This window comes from Alligator mississippiensis, chromosome 3 (assembly GCF_030867095.1).
Source record: "Alligator mississippiensis isolate rAllMis1 chromosome 3, rAllMis1, whole genome shotgun sequence".
NCBI classification, from domain to species: Eukaryota; Metazoa; Chordata; order Crocodylia; family Alligatoridae; genus Alligator; species Alligator mississippiensis.
Window position 1 is genome coordinate 223408076 of NC_081826.1, and position 22879 is coordinate 223430954.

General features: G+C 44.4%; 1 long non-coding RNA gene across 1 annotated transcript; it reads left to right on the top strand.

Moving 5' to 3' along the window:
* The first annotated feature begins 3731 nt into the window (after positions 1-3731).
* Positions 3732-11230, top strand: LOC132249556 (uncharacterized). Its single transcript, XR_009461050.1, has 3 exons — positions 3732-5426; positions 6257-6557; positions 10579-11230. It is a non-coding gene; the product is annotated as an uncharacterized LOC132249556 (long non-coding RNA).
* Positions 11231-22879: the final 11649 nt, after the last annotated feature.

Sequence of the window (22879 nt, forward strand, 5' to 3'; positions counted from 1 at the left end):
AAAGGGTTCTGTTCATATCAAGTACTGTCTTAATGACACACAGCAATTATCTCAAAGGACTGCTTTTTTCTTTTTATAAAATATGTTCATATGTTGTTATGATCCTTGAGATCCCTTCCAACCCTGTGATTTTATGATTCTGTTCAAAGTAGTCTCCAGCCATAAGCTAGAAAAGCTTTTTAAAATGTTTTTTAGACATTCTTAAGTTAGACAATACTTTGAGGATGTGTATTACATTTAAAAACACACAGAATAATAACCATATTGTTATATAACATTGTATAACTTACATTTACATTTTATAATTTTTTTAATGAAGTGATTTAGCTGTAAGTTTCCTTATATATAAAACAATGGCAGTAGTAGCAATTTTCTCATAAATGACCTTTGGGAAAAATCTAATACTCTGTGAAGAGTGGCATGCTCCATGCTTCTCTGCTTTTATGCTACTGTAGTTCTTCACAACTTATGCATCTCCAGGCTTGTGGAAAGACTTGTGCTGTTTTTGAAGATGGAATATGAACACATTACATACCATCCCCTCTTCTGCCCAATTCTACACTTTTGGGTAGATGAATGGGGCAGGAATTTTTGTATTGATGTTTTCACTTGTATACCTGACTAGATATTTGACTGTATTTGTGTATTTTTGATTCCAAAAAAATAATAATATAATGGTTAGCTACTTGTTTTACTCTTAGGAAAGCACAGCAGAAAAGGATTACAATTTTTGTTAAAGTATTTTAATATTACTGAATGAGAAAATAAAGGGCTATACACAAGCAGCAAGTCTGCTCCAACTTGCTGTAATTACAGCATGTCGGAGCAGACTTGACTGAGCAGACTGGATTAAGCAGACTTGATTAAGACTCAATTAATCGAGTCTGCTGGAGCGTGGTAATTATCACACTCCAGCAGCCTCCAGCATCTTGTGTATCAGCATCCATGTGCTTCAAAGTGGCGTTGGGGGTGCTTTATCTAAAGCTTGTTTGATGATCTTTAGATAAAGTGCCCCCATCACAATTTTGAAGCATGTGGACACTGATACATGAGACACTGTAGATGTTAATGCACGTGTAGACGTATCTTTTGTGCTCGTTTGTTAATATTCATTAAGACAAGCTAATGTCCATTTTCATAGCACCTCACAATGGAGGTACTAGATTTAATGTGCATTAACTAAAATGTGTTAATGCACATGTAAATGGTCATTTTTACACGTGTTCCCAACATAGTGCTGGCAACTTTTATTAATGAGCTGCTCTAATTAAAAGCACCCGGTGCTGCATCAGCTCTAAGAAAGTGGTGGCGTATCAGTGGTGCAGCGTGCTTCAGCTCTAAGAAAATGGCAATGGTGCACTTTGGAGGAGTGAGAGAACTACTGAAGGTGTGGGGCACCATGGGGGGGGCAGCTCAGGAGGGGTGGGTCCACTGGCTGCCCCCTGCATGACTCCAGCTCCCTGCTCAGCCTGCACCCAGCTCCAGTCACCTCCCGCTTGGCCAGCAGCTGGGTGCAGCCCCCCGCTCACCTCCCTGCTTGGCTCCAGCCCCCCACTTATCCCGTGGCTGGCTGTGGTCTGCTTGTGAGGCAGCTGGCTGCAGCCCACCCCCGCATGCTTCTCACCCAGCTGCAGCCCCCACATGCTCGCTGCCTGGCTGCAGCCTCTCCACATGGTCCCCACCCAGCTGCTGCCCCCCCCATGCACTCCCTGCCCAGCTGAAGGCCCCCTGCATGCTCCCTGCCTGGCTGCGGCCTCCTCACTCACCCTCTGCCTTGCTTCAAACCCCCTGCAGCTCACCAGCAACAGCAACCATACTTTTGGCCTTATGGAACAGCCCCCTGTCTGGTGGGGGGTGGTGTGGCTTGGCCCCAGTCACCAAGTATCTGTGTGGCCTCTGCTACAGCATGCTGCTATAGCCCAGCACAGTGTGGTGCAGGGTCATGTGCTTCTGGGCAGCTCTGGGCTGTCGCCCGTGGCTGCACACTACTTGCAGGGACTGCCAGCCACACCAGCCTGGGTCCTGTATGCAAAGTGGGCCAGCTAGATGGCACAGGGCTCATGTGTATAGGACCCAGGCCAGTGCAGCTGGTGGTTCCTGTGAGTGCAGTAGAAAGCTGTAGCAGAGGATGCACAGATACCTGGCAGCTAGGGCTGAGCCATGCTGCCCCCCACCATGCAGGGTGCTGTACCACGAGGCCAAAAGCACGGCTGCTGTTGCTGGTAAGTTGTGGGGGGGGGGTTGGAGCTGAGTGGGGGGTGAGCGAGGAGGCTGCAGACAGGCAGAGAGCATGCGGGAGGGCTGCAGCCAGGCAGGGAGTGCATGGGGGTGGAGGGGTGGGGGCTGCATCAGCTGCAGTGCAAACGAGCAGGCCACAGCTAGCTGTGGGCCAAGTCAGGGAGCTGGAGTAAGGTGTGGGCTGAGAGGGGGGCTGCAGCTGAGCAGGGAGGTGAGTGGGGGGCTGCACCAAGCAACAGGGCAAGTGCAGGCCTGGAGCCATGTGGAGGGGTAGCCAGCAGACCCACCCCTCCTGAGGTACCCCCCATGGTCCCCCACACCATCAGTAGTCCCCCCTGCTCCTCCAGCTCCCCCCACTGCCTATTTACCTGGCACAGAACCCAGATCCCAGTCACTGTGATCCCAGTGGGGGGAATGTGGCCCTTGTGGGGGGGCAGTCCATGAGGTGTGCAGGGGGGCTGCACCCTGCAGGGACAGGGGACTCACCCTTCCTGAGAAGCCCTCCCTCATAGCCTCCTCCACACACACACTCCCCCAATTCACCCACAAACCCCACACCCCCCAAAACCCCTCACCCACATTCCTGGTCCTGTGGGTCAGGAGTGAGGAGAATGGGGGGTTAAGTTGTGGGTTGAGAGTGAGTGGCCAGGGCAGGGGCAGGATAGTGGCATAGCAGTGCTGCTCAAAGCTGCACATCCTGGTGAGCAAAGAGGGTAGGGGCAGCTCTGATTTTTCTATGACAGAGAAGCCCAAAGTAAATGCCAAACTGTATAGATAATTCAAATGTATTTTATTATGATGATGGAGGCACTGGTAGGCTTCCAAGTTGCTTTACAATTGTAAATATATCAACAAAGCAATGCCCAACCGATCTCTCTTTCTCTTTGTCTCTCTAGTGGTCTTTTGTTGTAATTGTGAGGATCATGGACTTTGGGATATTTTAAAGAGTGAATTCAGGATTTTTTTTCAGAGATTTTTCAGGTTTTAAATAGGAAACACTGGAATTCCTGGTAGTGAAGCAATTGGCAGGACCCAGGCAGAAGAGCCTGCTCAGGGCTGGCACCTGGGACCCAGCTGGCAGTGGCTGACCTCCTGGTCATTTTGGGCCAGGAGGACATGCTTTGACAGTTCAAAGCAGACCACTACATGGGAACATCTTTTGGGTAATAGCTGCCCAGATGGCCAGGCAGGGGCACACATGGCAGTAGTGCCGCACAAAGGCAACTGTGCAGCCATAGCCCACTGGCAGCTGGCCCAGAGGGGCAGGTGCCTCTACTGGCTGTGTAGTCTCCATCCAGGTCTGGCAGGTGTGCAGCCTTGGGGTCACATGCTGTTGCAGATGGCAGCTGGTCACAACCAGGCAGCAGCCCCCACTGCCAGACTGCTGCAGTGAGTAGAAGGTGCAGGGAACTCTTAGGGCTGCTTCAGCAGTCCAGCTGGCACAAGGGGTAGTGTCTCCAGGTACCAGCTGGCCAGGCCCAAGAAGCTCCTGTGTTACCTCTCAGCTCTGTGTTCTTGGGGAACCCTGGCACAGGACGCAGCCTGTCTGACTCACAAAGAATTCCCCCTCCCCCACCTAAACAAAACTGATTAAGATGCAGTGGGAGACATACCTAAAGCCCTCCAGATAAGGGAGCAACTGCCCTAGGTCTCATTTGCATCCAAGATGGAACCAGATGACCATTCATTTACATGAGAGATGGAGAACAGAAAGCCAAAGCAAAGACTGCAGTGAATTCTGGGATCAGATAAGCAGGGGAGCACTGCATGATGGGGAAGCTGTGCTCCAAATGCTAATCAACCTACATTTATACACACCCAGCTCAGCATTTATCAGACCAGTTCTAAATCTGGATTTACAAAGGACCTTCTCCCTCCCCCTCCCCCCCCCCCCCCCAAATCATCTAACCAGAACTAAGCAGAAGTAAAGTTTAATAGGCAGCTCAGGCCATACATTTCCTGGTCCCAGTATGGGAGGCCTATTTAAACTTGATTGACTAAAACTTGATTGTTGGGTTAGGGAATGCTGAGGCAAAGAGACCAAGTCAGAGGGGGTATGGGCAACATTTGAACAATGGTAAAGGGTTCATCACAATGTCCAGCCCGTTGGATCCCTGACCACAAGTGTTGTCATACTTTTCCCAGGATAACTGGTGGAAGTCCTCCCCACAAAGGGTTATGAACATTCCGATAATTGCCTTAAGTCTGTTAAAAGACTATAGTAAGATCTGGAAAAGTCATGCTAAGCTGAGGCTTGTTCACAACAGGTAAAAATCCAAAACCCTGATGCTGCAAGCTATTTATTGTTTCTGAAGAAACAGTGAGGTATCCCATCCAGTATATCTGCTATCCATAGGAATTTCAAGCTGGCTCCTAAGTGTCTGGTTACTCCTTAACCTTATGTTTTTCCTGGTTATCAATCAGTTCCTTGAGATGTTGCAAACCAGATAACTCCCTTGTCAATAGAAAAGACAATTATTTATACTATTAAGAATGCTTTATAGAAGCTGAACCAAGGGTATAAAAATCTGTTAAAAAAGGCAGCAAAGCGTGTGTGCTTCAAGAGGAGAAATCTCTCTGACACCATCCGCTGTTGTTCTCAAGAAACTGAAAGAAACAGATCATCTCCTTTCAAGGATTGTGCTAAGAACTTTACCTGTCAGCATTGGAACCTGAGTGCTTTGGACTGGTGAGATCCCAGCTCTCACTCTCTCTCTCTTTTATCTTTTCTCTCTTGGCATAGATTTCTGAACCTGAACTGTATTAGTTAAGCTTGAGCTAAATTTCCCCAAATACTTAGTGAAACCAGGGTAGTATTGTAATTGTTTATGTTTGATTTCATTTGCATGTCTATTACTATTAGTACCATTATATATTTCATATACTTAGCAATAAATAACTTTTATAGGCAAACTGGTAGTAACTGGGTATATTTTTCCTTCTCTACTTCTCCTTCCCCACTTGCTCTGCAGTAACACTTCTTTTACCTAAGCTAAAGATTCCTATGAAGCCCCAAAATACTGTGGAGTCTGCTCATCAAGAGGCTAAAGATTGGGACGTGCTGATTTTGAAACACATAAGGGGATCAGCTTGTACAGGCTAATTGACCCAGTTTGGCTCAGATGTGCCCTAATGAACTGAATGCTGGCCCATGAGGGTGTCAGCTGGACACCCAACTGGATCAAGAGGTATTCTGTTCACCTGTGTGCTTGTGTCTGACTGAAGTTTATTGTTGCTTTGATGAACTGATTCTTGGCATATGAAGGTGTCAGCCTTTCCATGCTGATCAACCCGGCTGGGTCAGGCATGTCATGTTAATCTGTGTGTGTTTGTGTGTATGACTGATTTGGTGACTGGAGGAACCCAGCCCCATTGAAACTGAGTCCTGAAAGATAGCTCCACTGGGGGTGAGGACTTGCAGAAGGGAGATATACAGCTCCGTATAGAAACACAAGTAACACAAGCAGCACATTGATAGAATTACAAAGACCCTAGAAATGTATCCCTATATAATGAGCACACCCCAAAGTGATGGGCAAATCTGGTAGCACCTGAGAGCAAATAGACCTGAGCTACTTGTCAGGGCAGCTTTTTATATGGCTGGGGCCAGCACAGAGCAGCTTTTTATACTGCTAGGGCTAGCACAGGTGGTAACCCCAGGCTCTAGCTCCCCCTGGCTGCAGATCCTGGAGGAGCCAGGCAGGGTTATTTTGCCCCAAGTGGCACAATTTGCCCCACACCAAAGTGCATGTCCGGGCACGTGCACTGAGACAAAAGCCTTGGCTAAATTTGCACCGTTTCTTTTTGAGCTGCTGCAAGCACACATACTTGCAAGCATGGATGTGCACAAAGATGCTAGCCTTTATTTGAAAAGAGTCTATTGGCCCTTCCTCTTGGAACCTCCTTGATGCTAAGCCTTCATATTTAATTTGAGTCATCAGCTTGTGGTTAACTCTTTGTAGATGTTTTGCAGTGAAAACTATGTGGAGATACGAGTTCTGATTCCTTTTGCCTCTAGACAAATATGGCCACAAACTGCATACCTGACACATGGAAGACATCAAATTTTAAGTTCATTTTTAAAATGAAATCTTCATAATTTTACAAGGTGGAAGCAAGTTTTACCACTTGAAACCTGAGACCCTGCTCCTGCCTTTGTTAGAGGTAATTTGCATCATCACTGAGCGGAGAGATATCTCACCACATAAGAAATTCCTGCCTAGAAGAGCATTTAATTCTTTTACTCTTCTGTGAAATAGAAAACATCATAACCAGAAGGAAATATAACTACATCCTGCTTGCTACCAAACAACTTTGAGGTAAACAGATTATTCCAACTTTTCTCTGAGCCTAACCTGCATAAAATGAACTGTTCCAAACAGGAGATTTTTTACCACACCTTCAATTCTCCTATAAAATATTAACTTTCATTTCTACCTAGGAGAATTTTTAGTATCTTTTCTCCCATGCCTGAAGAAGGCTGCTTGTGCCCAAAAGCTTGCAATTAAAGATTTTTTTTTTTGAAAAATCTAGTTGGTCTAATAAAAGATATCACCTCTACCATGAGTGGAGCTATTTAGGCATTTAAATTTAATATTCACTACCAAGTCTCTATCAACAAAGTTCTATCACATTTCCATGAGATTTTTATGTTCTGGAAAATTCTGCAGGGACTTGGGTGTCCCCACTCCTGTCTGATGCTTTATTTGTTGATATAATGTATTTCCCTGATTATTTGTTGCTTGATATGTTTTTGACATCCAGGAGACTAAATGTGACAGCGAGAACTAAACAAATAATCCCACCATTTTTAGAAGCAGGAGACAATCCTTTTAGTTGCAAATGATGGCTATAATGAATAATAAAATTCATTCAACTATAAACTTTTCCCTACAATCTGCAGAGTAAACTGTAGCTGCCTTAATAAGATAGAGTAAGGGTGCAATTTTGTTGGCAGTATTCGGATTCAATTACCATGTATTTTCTGTAGTCTCCCCTAGACTGGGACTGTTAAGAATACCTTCTGCTACTACTGTGTCAAGAAAGTTTGAGCAAGAGTAGGTTAGACTGTTTCTTGCAGTATAGGAATGATGAAAAAAAATCTTATTAAAAAAAAAACACCATTGCAACAGCTTTAGAAACTGAATGACTGGAATTTGAATAGTAACGTATGCTAAGGCAACAAGGTGACTTGACTCCCTCAGCACTGACTGAATAGAAATGCTGCTGATAGGCAATTTGCTTTAAATTTTGGGTACTGAAGGGTAGAAAAACCTCTCTGCATCTTCTGTTGCTGGACTGTGCCCCTTCCTTCAAGCAGCTGCTGGAGGGAAGAGAAGGAAAAAGAAGCAGCAGCCATCTTACAATGTCTCCATGCTTCCACCATGGGTGGCAAATCAACTTCCTTGCTTAAAGAAACACATATCAATCTTGGTAGGCTAAATCTGGAGGTAAAGTAGGGTTACCATAAGTCCAGGTTCTCCTGGACATGGCTTCTTTTTAGATACTCTGATCTTGGTCTGGGTGATATTTTTTTTTTATTATGATCAGATATCCAGGATGTTGGTCAACTCTGCTTCGAGGTTTTTCCCAGCACTTCCCAGCTTGTCCTAGTAAGGATCTGCTTGGGGCTAGGGGGTGGGTGATTGGAAGCAGGCTGCATATGCACGTGATCAGAATGTAGCTAGGCAGGGTGGGTGAGAGCTGCCTGGCAGCTGGATAGAGGTAAGTTTGTGGGGGCAGGGCTTGGGGTTGCAGGGCTTGGGGGCTGTCTGGTGTCCATGTATATATGTGTGTGGGGGGGCAGGTTCAGGGCTGCAGCAAGGTGGGGGAGGCACCTGCTCTTCCAGCAGGGGAAGCCCTTCAAGGGCAGCAGGGAGTGGTTGGGAGGAGAGGTGAGTGGGTTATCAGGTCTGTGAGAGGGAGGGTTGGCAGATCAGTGGGGGGATGGCAGGATCACGGGGATTAGTGAGTCTGTCTGGGGGGAACTGGTGGGTCTTCAGATGGGGGGGCACTAAAAGTAGCACATTGAAGGGTAGGAAGAACACAGTCCCAGGGCTAGGGTGAGCGGCTGGGTTTTCCAAATGTATGAAGATGTTCAGTAGATTGGGCTAACCTGTTCCTGATCTAACTTAATTCATCTCCTCAGGTGAACTACTAGGCTAGGGACAGAAGTTACACATAAACCAGTTTAAGTGATCAGAAAGTGGTTTAAACCTGTAACAGAATAGAAGTTCAGTGCACATTAACCAGTTTCAAAATGGCTGAGACTGGTTTAAGGTAAACCTGGTTGAAAGTAGTAGCAGACTTAACTGATTTGTGTCAAATGGTTTTATGGAACTTCTGACCTCTTCCTGGTTCAAGTTAAATCACAGTCCCCCAGCATCCCAGCATGCTTTGCAGCCCTGGGCTGGGCTGGGCTGTCTGCTTCAGAGAGCAGGGCTGGCCCTGCCCCTCTGCTTCCTAGCTGAAGCAGTGAGGGCTGACTGATGAGAGGGTGGGAGGGGGCAAGCCCAGCTGGGGATGCAGCCAAGTCTACTGGGAAGGACTCCTACCCCGCCAGGCAAACCCCAGCTAAGGTCTGGGGCCAGGGAGGGGTATATACCCCTTACCCTGGTCAAACTTAGTGCTGGCTGCAACTGTGGACTACAAATCCCAGAGGCACCTGGAAGCAGGAAGAAGAAGTGATGAGAAACCCTGCAGAGTCCTGCTGCTATACTTCTGGACTGTAAATCTCAGAGACTGCAGGGGCAACAGGAAGAGGAAGTGAACACACAGCCAGAGAGCTGTGCTCTAGCACCCCCAGCTTCTTATCTGAGCCACTGCAGGCATGTAGCTTCATTTCCTAAATCAAAGCCAAATATCTGTTCACTTCTGTTTCAATTTAATCTGTGCAGTTTAGACTAACCTGCACAGCTTCAGCCTCAGGCTTTTTGACTGTCTGTACCTAGACATATAGATCAGGCTAGCCATTCCCCCCTTCCCCCCCTGATCTAACCTCTCTGAACCTCTACACAGATTGGCCGTTATAGCAACCTACCCCTAGTTAGGTCAATCTAAGTATATTGCCTGCATGTACCCTTAGAAATGGCATTACATTTTGCTGCATACTTTGCTTGTTTAAAAGAAAATTGAAACCCATGTGTTACAGTCTAATGGGGCAATCAGTAACATTTCTCCCTAATTTTGTAAAATGTTTGTAATTAATTCCAGGAGCATTCCCTCTTGCACACAGGTCCAGCATAAAAGTCATGCACCACTTAAATGTGACTTGTATATTTAAATGTTACTTAAGTATTGCATAGGCCTTGGTTGCTCTCTGAGTTTTTTACAAACATTCTTGGGTGCTCCAGTAAAAGAATCAACATTCTTGCTCAGCGGTTGCCTACTGTAGTCTGTTGTACCTCTAGCTCATTGCAGCAACTGTCAGTGGTTCTGCTGCCATTCATGTCCCAGGCTTCCCATCAAATCAGGGCTGGAGGTATAAGAGTCTGTGCAGCTGCTGTTGTCAGTATTATCCTTACTGTCAAAATCAGTACTCAGCTGCTCCAGGCTTTTTGCAGCTTTTGTCAGCTGTGGCAAAGGGATTAGCATCCATCCCAGATTCTTAAGACCTACTGTAGAGAAAATACGGGAAGGATGTGTTGTCTTTTGGTATGTCTGAAACAGAATAAAGCATAGAGGCAGGTGCAAAATCTTTGTTTTTAAGCAGGAGGTGGGGGAGACTCGAGATGATTTGAGACAGATGGGAGGAAAGGGACAAGCAGTGGCACCATTTTGGACTGGAGCAAATCTAAATTTAATCATATTTCAAAGATTATCTTCAATGAAAATTTTGACTAAGACAGATAAAACAGATTTACAACTGAGGTGCTAATTGAATTCTGTCCTTTGATTCATAATGAAAACAGAAGTTCTGTTTATTGAATGAGTTTTAGTTAAAGCACCCCCACTGCCCTTTTCAGCATGGGGACACTAATACACATGACGCTGGGGTCTGCTGAAGCGCAGTAATTACCATGCTCCAGCAGACTCAGTTAATCCAGTCTGTTCCAATGCACTGTAATTACAGTGAATCAGAGCAGCCTTGCTGCATGTAAATAGGTGCCTTGAGAGCCTAATTGTTCCAAATCCATATTTATTTTAAGATGCATAATATTAGATGTCTTTTGCAATCTCAAGGCTCAATTTTTCCCTTGGATGCATACCAGATTTTTTAGTGATTACACAAAATTCTAACTTACAAATTATGAAAAAAGAGTGCTAAGTATCTTTACAGGCAAATACTGAAGATATGGTTTCAAGGAGTTTACAGGTTAAATGATACACTGTGATATACAGATACCACCCTAGATTGGATGTACCAGAGAATGACCCATGAGCCTGCTTCCTGGAAGACTGTGGGAAAGTAGTTGCAGCAACAGCCTGCACATAGTACAGCAGGTAAGGCTGCTGATGGTAAGTCTTTTTCTTAAAGTATTCTAGCTTTTATGTGACAAACAAGCACTTGTGATCACAGGAAAATTTCAGCTGTGTAGCAGACGGGGGAAAAAAAGTTTGTTGCAGGACAGAAAAGGGCCAGAGGAAGACAAATATAAACACAAGGCTTCTCTGAACCTTGTCTCCTAACCCTTTGTCTTGTTAGGTATTTGATTCACCAGTGACATGTCTGTCCAGTTTATTTCCTGTTAGTTCTGTCATTTTCTGCTGTGTTTAGTGTCCTCTTGAGTCCTGCAAGAATTCTTAGCTCCTGGAATTCTACCGTTCTCAAATCCTTTCTTAATAAAACTATGTAAAATATAGCCACTAATTCCACCAACTTCTTCCATTTATTTCCAGTCTAATTATAGTCATTTGTAATGCTCATGTGGAAAGGGAATATCATTATTGGCAGTCCCTCACAGTTGAGGATGATTGTTTTTTTTGTGAGGCATATATGTTTCATATGGAATATGTAAGGACAGTATCACAGAGAAAGGTATGCAAACTGTAATCTAGAATAGGGACTGCTCTAATATGAGTTCATACATGAGGATAGTTTAAGTTATCTAATATTTAAACTATGCTGTAGCATTTGTCTGATATTCAGATTGCATGTATTTTTTATTGAACACAGGGACATATCTTCTTCCAAGTGCTGTATTAGTGCTAAGAACCTTTCTCTTAGTTTCCTTGTTTTATTGGAGTTTATTCATTTGACTCTAGAGTCTGATTTTGGGAAATTCCAAATTGTGCTAATTTTCAGTGCAGTCTGAAATATCCGCTGTGCATTGTTATGCTAAGCGCTTGACACACTAGAGGAACTCCTGACAATTTAATGTACTTTCGCTTCTCCAGGATAATGTGTTCTGCAGCCATGTCTTGCTTACAAATTACATTTTGTATTTTTTTTCCAAGGGAAGGCTTTTCTTCATGATGGTTGTTGCCAAAGAAATGCTGTTTTTAATCCTAATTATTTGGGTTATAGATCTAATCCCTTTCTACTTCATATTGCCAGATTCCATTGCCTTTTAATGTCTCTGCAATATTTGAAATCCCATATTCAGTTTGGCTACCAGAGGATCTAAAGTATTAGGTTGGTAGGACATTAGCTGGTCAAGCACCAAGCCACTACTTCTGCTTTGTTTCATTGCCTCGTCCTTGACCTTCTCATAGCTAAATATGTTTTAGTCCTGTGATGGCCCCAGGCAACTACATGTCTGGAATTTCCTTTTCCAAATCTGAGCAACTCAGTTTGACTTAATGAACAAACACAGCTGCACAGCAGTGCTTGATCCAGTGGTTTCCTCAGCTGCATATCCATTCTCTGTCACCTGTAGAATTATTTCTTTTGATGCCAGACATGTTACAATACCTGCCTCAGCTGCCACAGACTAAAGAAAAGCCAGCACCTAAAACAAAATAGCATGGGCTTATGGAGGTTCCAAGTAATAGTACACGTTTCAGATAAAACTTCATCACTTAGTTGCAAAGTACATTTTACTTTAATTAGGTTAGTTTGCCATTTTCAGCATCGTCATGTCTTACAATTTTCTCTTTTTATTATAATTTTAAACCAGAACTACTTCTGTGTTTTTACTGTACAGTGGTGATACTCTGCTTTTATCTAGGCATTTTACTCAGCTAAGGGAGAGTTATGCAAGAAAACAGGAAACACAAAATAAGGACCTGGTTTTCTTTGTTTTTTGTCTCTCTTTTTTCCCCCTTTATGTTTATGTGCCCCTACAGCTCACTACAGAGATACCGATCTACAACTGACAGTCTGTCTGACGCTAAACTTGCTGAACTAAGGGCTTTTTCATCCTTTTAGACACAAAAAATTGCTTTTTGTAAACAGGATTTCTGCATATATGAAATATTTTCTCATGCAGATCTAATAACTGCATAAAGGATTGACTTGTTAAGAGTCCAGCCACCTATTTAGTACACACATACAGTGTTTTGCATGTTCCCTGGCTTCTTAGAATTTTTTAGGGGCATTTGCTTTGAAAATACAAGCTTCTGACCCAGATACCTGATTACTAATTAGTTGCTGTTCAATGTATTTATTTGTTGTTTATGCTTTTTCTCTTGTTTCTATTTGCCACTGAAGTCCTGTTTCTGCATTTATTTCAGTTGAAGGATACCAAAATAAGAGTATTTCTGTAAATAAAGAACATGAGTAAAGATGTAGTATAAGATCTGTCCACCTTCCATGTTGTTTAACATCCCCTTACTTTCTCTTCTAAGGAACTCTACAGTTGCAAGTTTCATGTTTTGTTTTTCCTTTTAATGAACTATATATTATCAGCACCAGCTTTTATCTCAGGCTAAAGAATGGGTACAGATCTGGTGCAAAGTGACCTAACTTCAATGCAGCCAATATTATGCCAGTATTAGTTAAAGTAGGGCAAGTTAATGCTTGAGATCCTGTTTTATTCTATTATTTCACACTGTTTGTATATATTTTCTCCTCAATAACAAAGCAAATGTGATTGGTAGAATATATACCTCTGACCAGGGGTGTCTTAGCTATCTCCATGTCTATTTCCTTTGTCATCTTCATCCTATATTTTTCAGAAAATATGAAACATCTTTAAAAAACAAAACAGACAACTGATCTGGCTGCCCAAGGTCGACAGAGAACATTTGAAAGAAGTGAAAATTAGATGGATTTCTATTTATTGCCACTCAAATAATAATAATAAAAAAGTATTACTGTCATGTCTGTGGTGGTTGTCTATAAACATTCTCTTAAAGGTTTTCTTCATTCTATGTACCGTGACCTCATCAATTAAGGTTTGTGAAGTTATTGTATACTTTTGCTAAACACTCTTATTGTGAAAAAGAAATTATTGTACTTATGCAAAATATCTTTGTCCTTGATTGGATGAATTATGTGTCTCTTTTTTTTTCTTGGAGGAGAAGAGGATTGTTGACAGGAAGAAATAGAGTATAATGAAAATTAGAACTGACTGAAGCTTTTTATTCTATTTGAGTACTATAACTGCACCTTCCCCTTTTTCTTCTTTTGGAAATTTTCTCCCTATATAGCAAATTATATACATTATAAACAAAGGGATACATCATTATGAACAGAACATAATGTAATTCCAGTCTTTATTACTCTCCTACAAGCCTTTAATATGAATAGCAGTACCTTACAATAAAAGCTGTATAATTGATCTATAGAAACCTCTTTCATTCAGCACACAGACCCATACCAAAAAAAATAAAAAGCAAGAAAAAAGAAAAATACTCTATCAAAATAATGAATTGTATTGAAATAGAATAATACATGAGGCAGGACTGCCAAATTATTTATCTTTCATTAAAGGAGAAAATCACACATAATTATCTCTGCTATATAAGTCCATTTGCTGAAAGTTGGCAAGGAACTGTGCAATAATAATCATAAAAAATGCAACCCACAACTAAGTTGAATCAAACTAGCTGTCATTAACTAAATGCTAGAGAAGGGACTATTGAACAAGGAGAATGTTCCACTAAGTAATCTCAATATCCTTGCAACATTCTCCAAAGCTAGGCGAAAAAAAACTATCCATCATTTTGAATGCTAAAAAAGGTTAAACACTTGGAACCTAATCAGTGTCTTTGTAGTATCCCCATAAACAAATAACAATTAAGCTTCTTCTTAAAAGAAGAGAATCTGATGTCTTGAAATTAAGCAGGAAAGTAGTGCCTTTTGCTTTCATGCATGTGTGTTTTGGAAGATTAAATAGTGTATAAAGGAGAGAAATACCAGATTAGAATTTACATTTCAAAACACACACTGCTTTCTGTTCCTTATTTAAAAATCCATTCAGTAGTTGGTCATAAATTAGAGCAGCATGAGGTGACATTCAGTGTCATCCCTAAATCTACAAATCTGTAATCAGGAGTATAGTCGCCTTTAGAACTGGCCATTATATGCTATTAGTATATGGGGTTTTCATCTTCTTCCCCATTATCACTTCATTGACATTTGTTCTACAGCTATAAATATCTAAAAAGCTAGAAATGCTCTGGATAGTTTCTAACAAATGAGCACCTCTCAACTTTCAATGTGTTGAACATGCTGGGGTGTGTTACTTTATGGTGCTGTGTATTGCTACTAAAGGCCCAACAGCTTAGTCTGCAAACTTTTGTACACAGTTTTACAAAACAACAGAGATTTAAGTTTAATTTCTGGGCCTTTTTCCATATTCATATCAAAGTGTTGCCAAGGGAGACATTAAAATGACATAATTATTCATCTACAGATCAAGTAATAACAGTGGATGCATCTACATGTGTGCTTTACTATGGAGTTGACTAATTAGGCTACATGTGCAATGGTATTTGTAACAGGTCGCCCTCCCCAGCACCATCTTCTGGGTTATCTGTGCCTTACATGGGGCGCCCTTGGAGTCCTCTTGGACCTCTGCTGTCCCACTCTAATCTTACCTGCCATGTCTTGATGGAATTAGTATGTGAGTGGGAGACTGCCGATTATATTGTGTATGTTGGGGTGTCTCCTAGGATGGTCTGACCCCTTTTTCTCTAGCTAGGCCTCTCCATCCAAACCCAGCAAACAGGGTTAGACTCCAAGGCTCTAGTTCTTCCTTCCAGTGCCTGGAGGCTCTTGGCCCCCTTTTCTGCTCCCTTCTGAGGTATGGCACCCCCTGGCCCAGCGGCATGCGTGCTGGCCCCACAGCCAAAGGGGTCGCAAGTTCAAAACCTGTGCATGACCCCACCTGTCCAAACAATAGGAAAAATGTACACTTGCACCCCCCCTCAGGTGCTCCAGGCTTCCCTGGCCTTTTTAAGATTGTCCCAAAATGGTGCCCTTACTGGCACTCAGGCTCTCCGCAGCCCTGTCTCTCTATGTGCCTCACTGGTGCTGGGCTGTGCACCCAAAAGCTGCACCCTTCCTGGAGCTGGGATCTGTGCCGCCAAAAGTTGCACCCTCACTGGCACCAGGGTCTGTGCCCCCAAAAAGCTGCACCCTCACTGGTGCTGGGGATCCCACTCTGGAGTGGGTCCCCAAAATGAGGCCTCCTCCAACCCCTAATAGCCTCACCCAAACCACCGGTCTTATTCCATAACCAAAAGTAAACAAATAAACAGTCCCGTTCATGGGCAATATCTGCCACCCAAAAAAATGGGAATAAGGAAAGCAGTATGTCAGCTAATAGTTGCAGGGATCATGTTTCAGTTCCCCACCATCAGTTCCAGTCCTTGCTGCAGTGAGGCTGTCATCTCTCCAGGGCTTCTATAGTTCCCCTCTTTCTGGCTTTGGACTTCTCACCAAGCTTCTCCCTGGAGCTCTGAGATGCACTCCTTCCCCCTCGGCTGCTGACCCCCTTAACTGCCATTAAATCCAGGGTTTTTATAGTCCTGCCTCTTCTGATCAGCTGACTATCCATCCCAGTTCAGCATTTAACCCCTTCCTCCCCAGCCTTCTGTGTCCAGAAGGTTCTGGCCTTGTAGGGGGCGCACCTTCTTCCTCGTGACAGGGTTAGGGTTCCCTGTCACAGTATTATAGCACAGTAAATTAATTAACTCTGCTGTAGGATAATATTGTTGGAGGACAGTACTGTTCTCCAGAGGAGTAATTTACTCCACCTAAACACACATGTAGATGCTGAGAGGGACTGGTTGCCACCTACCCCCGCACTTTAACACCCTTGTGTTCCAGCCAGGCCCTCCACTGCTTGCTACCACCACCTGGAGCTCAGGGCTGACTCCCTGTGCCCCCTGCCTGCCCAGGGCTACTCCACCCTGGCTCCAAGTGGAGAGGTTCTAGGAGCATGTATAGATACTGCAGGTAGAAAGTAGGGGTGTAAGAAGAAGGCCCTATTTGATTTGGATTTGAATTCAGCCCAAATTGGGGACAGTGACTCGATCTCTTGATTCAGATCACTGTTCCTGATTCAATTTGGCTGAATCCGAATCTGAAGATTCAATGTTGATTCAGAGAATCAGCAATTTGGACATAGACACAGCTTTAAATGTTTTTTCTACATACCTCAAGGTACCAGCACAGCTTGTGAATGCTGTGATGCTGGTGCGGATGGAGCGTCCCACAGGAGCATGGGCAGGGTGGGGAGGGAGCCTGCGTGCTCAGCAGTGAACCTGGAATTAAACTGGAAATACTGTGTGTCCCTCTTTGTCAGTGTGGGGTATCCCTTGATACTTCAGCGTCTGATTTTTGCTCTTATCTCCCTGATTGCCAGATTTGTGAACTCCTGCATTATATTATGACTCTCTCCTGCCACGTCTTGATATATTTTTATGTTATCAGGCGGGAGGTGTGTCACAGGGACACAGGGTCAGGCAAGGGGGAAGCCTCCATCAGAGGCAGACCCCAGATCAAAGAAAAAGAAAAAAAACCATACTTGCTGCAGGGGCCCAGGGAAGTGAGGGGATCCACCGCAGAAAACTGCCCTAGTGGTTTATCAACTACGCCCATCTCCAGCTGGGGCTGGGTGATACAACGAGGAGGTGTCACCCTGTGAAGATAAAAATCAGCCCAGAAAGCACGGAAGCAGGGATGCCGAGGGCCAGAGGAGCGGCAGGGAGCTGCTGGATGGAGAGCATCCAGCCACTGCAGTTGGCAGTGGCGGTGGCTGCAGGAGCTGTAAAGGATCCCCAAGCTGGGGAAGACCGGTGGGGATTGAAGACACTGGCTGGGAGGCTGGCAGTGACAGTGGCAGTGGCAGAGGCAGCAGGAGCTGCAAGGGGTCCCTGAGCTGGGGAAGATCAGTGGGGATTGAAGACACTGGCAGGGAAGCCAGCAGCGGCAGCAGCAGCAGCAACAGCAGGAGCTGCAGGGAATCCCCGTGCTGGAGAAGCCTGGCAGGGATCAAAAGAGCCGACAGGGAGAACTGGCGTGGGAGCGCTTACGAGAGGCAACGGGGGCTGCAGCCACAGGGCAGAGGTTAGTGTAGCCCTCCATCCCAGGCTGGGGTAGCAGTGACCCCGGTCAAAGGTGGGAAAGAGACCACGAGAGAGCACAAAGAGGAACAGCGGCATCTCCCGTAGATAGCACTGGGTGTTGGAAGGGATATCTCCAAAGGCTGTGTGTCACCACACCCTCTGGGTCCAGTCAGAGCCTGAGGGGCCCATCAGCAAGGAAGGACATGGGGACCAGGAAGATATCAATGGGGAATAGCTGCTAAAGATCTTGAGGCTTGTCTAGAAGGTTGGCGTATGGCCGGGGTGTTGGGAAGGTTGGAGCCCTGGAGACATCTGCCGGGATGGGTGACCACTCTGGAGGCACCCTCAAAGGGGACCCCCTTCATTGAAAGACCATCCAAAGTTGTGGCAGGAGAGTTTGGGGGACACGCCAAAGGTAATCGAGGTACGCTCTGGGGTCTACCCGAGGTTCCCTGGTGAACAAGGTCAGCTGCCCAGGCAAAGGCAGCTTGGGAGTAAGCCTTCAAGCGGAGATGGGCACAAGGTGTTACTGATGCAGTAGGACACTGGCAATCTGACTAGATTTTTGCTTGTGCTACCCCTCTCTTCTGGATCCCTCGGACAACATCCAAGATTTTAATTATCAATTGAATCCAATTTGTATACAGTTGATGAATTCTCTTTATTATTATAATTTTTTCCTTCTTACAGCTCCTATCAGTTAACATGCATACAGCCTGTGACTCTTTTAAACTGTTTTACATACTTTTGTTTTTACCTTCAAAAACACTTCATTGCATTTATTCAACATCAAAACAACATGTACACAATTAGGTGAAGTCAACTTCAGAACTTTTTTTTTTTTTTACTTGACCAGGGGTACTGCTTTCAGTCTCTTTCTTTCTTCCACTTTTTCATTTCATGGGAAGATATTATCTTAATGAGTTCTTCCGTACATCCCCCTTTTCTTTCTTGTATGGGTGTGAGAGTAGCCGGGACTTGGACTCTTCCTTTCACCAACACACCCCGGAGCACAATCAGCCCCAATTAAATTCAAACAAAAACAAGAAAACAGAACAGGATAAGAATAAACTTGACCTTTGTGAAAACCTACATGCATCCACAATGCCTTCATTCTCATGGTTTCTGCTTTCATTACGCCACCCTTCCCAGTGATTCAAGAGTCAACTTATTTCTACAGGGATCCCAGATTCTCGCTTCTGGCTATGTCCTCTCTGTCAAGCAGAATCAGCTCCTGGGATTTCCCCATCTTGAGCTTTCTCCCAAGGTTTCTCTTCCTCTGAACCCTCACTCTGTCCTCTCTCCTCCCTCATGCCATGCTGCGCCCCTCTGGGTCTCTCTATCTTAAAGGGACAGCAACTCCAGAATCAGCGTTCTCCCAGCACAATCTCTTTTTCTGTTCTCTGGACCTCATTTATAGCCAGTCCCTCTTCACAGTCAGTGACTTACCTTTTACACTTCCGATGAAAATATGAAACCTGTCACAGAAGCAAATTTCTTTATGATCCTAGCTGCTGATCATTAATGGCTAAATAAATGATTTTTCAATGTCTTGATTATCAAAGGGGCAGATGTCCTTGCCCAGTTTATACTCTAACTTTTAATTTTTTCCTATTCAGGGAAACTCCCACTGAGAAAATCTCATTGAAGTAAATTGAATTTGACCTAATGTTTGTAAGTAATCAAGGTAAACATTTATATAATTAACACATATATAAACTCTTAAAATAAATTACTAAAAGTTTTTGTGCATCTATTATATTTATTTTTTCCTTTGATATTGAACAATGGATTTTGGTTTAGATTGGAACTGGATAGGAATTTTCAAAATTCTTTTCCCCTGGAAAACGCTGATTTATCAAAACACTATTCCAATTTTGTAGGAAAAAAGTTGATTCTAGATGCAACAAGATTTAAAATTACAATTTCAAAATCTTGACATGTTTTGTTTTAGATTTTTCCAAATTAGAATGTATTAGAAGTATATTATACCTTCATAGTCTCTGAGTTTGGTTCTTTGCCATTGTCAGAAATCGCTTAAAAATGACCAAAATCAAATTGACAAATTTAAAAATGATTAAAATAAAATATTTGGGTTGACCAACATCAAAATGTAATCTTTCTGTTTGACCCTATACTTCATAAACTACAGTCATAATTAATTTATGACATTAAATATTTATCTGGATCTGAATATCAGCCTTTTTGAGTTTCAAGACTCCAGAACCCCCAAACTTTTGAAATTCAAAATTGATTTTAGAACATGCTGAACCTCTGAAAGATGTCACCCCTTTAATGCATCCCATATTTGACACTAAAACTTTGAAGTACACAAAACTACTAGAACTTCTGAATATCATGCAGCAGAAAGATAAAGAACAAAGAGTGTGACAGAAAGAATAATTTGTTTCTACTACACAAAATCTTTTTCCACTTAAAAATACCTGCCTTTTTATAGATTCATAGATGCTGGGGTTGTAAGGGACCTCAATGGATCATCAAGTCTGACCACCTGCCCATGGCAGGAAAAAGTGCTCGGGTCATGTGACCACAGCTAGTTGCTTGTTCAGTCTCTTCTTGAAGACCCCCAAAATAGGGGACAGCACCACCTCCCTTGGAAGCCCATTCCAGATTCTGGCAACCCTAACTTTGAAGAAGTTCTTTCTGATGTGCAGCTTAATTCTACTCTCTATCAGCTTGTGGCTGTTGTTCCTGGTTATTCTAAGGGGTGCCCTGATAAACAGAGCATCTCCTATTCCCTGCTGGCTCCACCTGGTTAGTTTGTATTCTGCCACAAGATTCCCCCTCAGCCTTCTCTTGCAGAGGCTGAAAAGGTCCAGGTCCCTCAGTCTTTCCTCATAGGGTCTTCCCTGCAAGCCTCTAACCATATAAGCGGCCTTCCTCTGGACCCTCTCAAGGTTGTCCACATCCCTCTTGAATTGCGGCACCCAGAACCAATGTTCCGTCTAAGGAGTAGAGGTCCATGAGTATGCTGCTTCGGTCCTGCCTCCCCCTTTCAGGCAGTCCACCGGTAAGTGTCCCGCAGTAAGTGTCCAGGTGGGAGTGGGTAGGGTTCAGCCCCATGTGGAGCACTGTGGGCCCCATCCACCACCCTTCTCCATGATAACTGCTGCCCAGAGAAGTGCAGTGGAGTTCTGTGGGGCAACCGTGGGCCAGACACAATCAATTGGTGAGTACCTTGCCCTCAAACTGGATACAATCAGTTAGTGGGCCATATCTGGCCTATAGGACTATGGGCTGTATTTTGTCCACCCCTGAGTTCTGGGTTCACTGCTAAACATGTCCCAAGAACTATTCATTATAAAGGATGATGGAACTGGAAGGGAGGCACTGGGGCCTGTGCAAGACACTTACTGAAGGTAAGCTCCTCACTTCTCATGTGGGGCAGGCAGCAGCTCTTCGCCGAGGTGAGGTGGGGGCAGGGGCTAGAGGCTGGCGCGGGCTCTGGGGAACTGCTCCATGGGCTCCACCAGCTACTGGGATCTGCTCCACTCCCCTGCTCCTGCCTCGCCTTGGGGAGTGAGGAGACACATGGCATTGGGACTGAGGAGCGAAGCAGTTCCCCAGAGCTGGCAGAGCCCGTGCCAGCCCCCTGCCCCAGCTCCCATCCCCGCCCCCACCTTGCCTCAGGAAGGAGACAATGCCTGCCCTGCATGAGGAGTGAGGAGCTTACCTTTGGTAAGTGTCCTGCGCTGGCCCTGGTGCCTCCACCGCACTCCGTTCCCAGCTCCTCTCTGGGTGGGTGCGCGTCATTAAAAAGTTACCGCATGGCAAGATTTTTAATTGTGTGTGGTTATGCATGAGCACAGCTTAGAGGGAACCTTGCCCAGAACTGGACACAGTACTCTGGCTGCCGCATAGAGGGGAAGCATCGCCTCCCAGGACCTGTTCATGATGCACCTACTAATGTATGACAAAGTATGGTTAGCTCTGCTAATTACTTCATCACATTGATGACTCATATTCATCTTGGAGTCGACAATGACTCTGAGATCTTTTTCCACCACTGTGCTGCTGAGAAGGTCATCCTCCAGCCTATAGGTGTGCTGGTGATTCCCTCTCCCTAGGTGTAGCACCTTGCACTTGTCCTTGTTGACAAGCATCCTATTGTTCCCTGCCCACTTCTCTAATCTGTCCAGGTCCTCCTGGGTTCAGTTTTTTCCCATCAGTGTGTTTACTTCGCCCCATAGTTTTGTGTCATCTGTGAATTTGGACAACCCTCATCCAGGTTGCTGATGAAGATATTGAACAGCACCGGCCCAAGCACCGAGCCTTGGGGGACCTCACTGCCCACATCTTTCCAGGTTGATACAGCCCATCCACCATCACTCTCTGGGTATGACCTTTTAGCCATTTTGCCAACCACATGACTGTGTAATCATCTATGGCACAGCCATTCAATTTATTTATGAGAATATGATTCGTTACCATGTCAAATACCTTCTTAAAGTCCAAGTAGATGACATCTACTTTGACTCCTGCATCTAAGCATTTAGTGACCTGATCACAGAAAGAAACAAGGTTAGTCAGGCAGGATCTACCTGCTATGAACCTCTGCTGGTTGCCTTTCAGCATTATATTACCTACTAGACTCCCACAGATGTGTTCCTTGATAATTTTTTCAAGGGTTTTCCCAAGGATAGAGGTGAGACTAACTGGCTTATAGTTACCCGGATGCTCCTTCCTCCTCTTTTTGAAAATAGAGACCACATTGGCCCTTTTCCAGTCCGCAAGTGCTCAAACAGCCATGCCAGTGGTTCTGCTATGACACTGGCTAATTCTTTCAAGACTCTTGGATGGAGCTCATCCAGTCCTGCTGACTTAAACACATCCAGCCCTTCCAAGTGTCTCTTTACCAGGTCGGCGCTGACAGTAGGTGGGGTGGTGTCCTTTCTGTTTCTATCTGTAATGTATTCGGGAGATTTGTCTAGATCTGTGCTTAAGAATACAGAGGCAAAAAACTCATTGAAGAGCTGTGCTTTGTCCCTCCTATCTGTCCCCAACTGCCCTAGTATGTCCTGCAGACGTCCTATGCTGCCCTGCACTTTCTTTTTGCTCCCTATATACCTGAAGAAGGACTTTTTGTTGTCCTTAATTTTTGTTGCCAGCTTAAGTTCTAGTGCTGCTTTGGCCTTTCTAAGTGATTCCCTGCAAGTGTGAGCCAAGGAGGTATACTCCTCCTTGGTAGCTATCCCCTACTTCCACAGCCTGTATGCCCCTT